This window comes from Brassica oleracea, unplaced genomic scaffold (assembly GCF_000695525.1).
Source record: "Brassica oleracea var. oleracea cultivar TO1000 unplaced genomic scaffold, BOL UnpScaffold00792, whole genome shotgun sequence".
NCBI classification, from domain to species: Eukaryota; Viridiplantae; Streptophyta; class Magnoliopsida; order Brassicales; family Brassicaceae; genus Brassica; species Brassica oleracea.
The window spans coordinates 63,286-63,817 of record NW_013617457.1 but is presented as its reverse complement, the minus strand read 5'-3'; positions in this window follow the sequence as shown (position 1 = coordinate 63,817).

Here is a 532-nt window from a genome sequence, read left to right as displayed (position 1 = left end):
TGCGGTCATCAGATCAGCAACTGAACCAGAAGTCAACCCAAAGCCCTACTCAACCAGCCAAGGCGCCAGCCAGGACATACGTGCACTAAAAATGTCATATCTTACAAAATAGGAGGGTTTAAATGACGAGACTAGTTTTTATTGATTCTAAATTCAAGAAGGAGTCCAGGCCAATTAGAATCGGGCCAAAGTATTCATGGAGAAAGAAGTTATGAATTTTACAAGTCAGAGGTTTCTCAGCCCGTCCATCTGCGAGTACCCGACTTTAGAAGAATATTCAAGCCCAATGAAGAATCGGCCTGAAGCAAAGCCCATCATAGGAGTAAATAGAAGTTTATCATATTTCCAGAAAGCCCAAGATCTGGAGAAATGGCCACGGAATTATGAAGTTATGATCCAATCTCCAAAACCGGCCAAACCAGTTCTGCACTTGCCTCAATTGGAAGGTAGCCGGTTCAATCAGCTTCAAACCAGAAATTGGCAACCAGGAGATCAATCTATACATTCAGGAAGTCTATCCAGAGATCCAGAA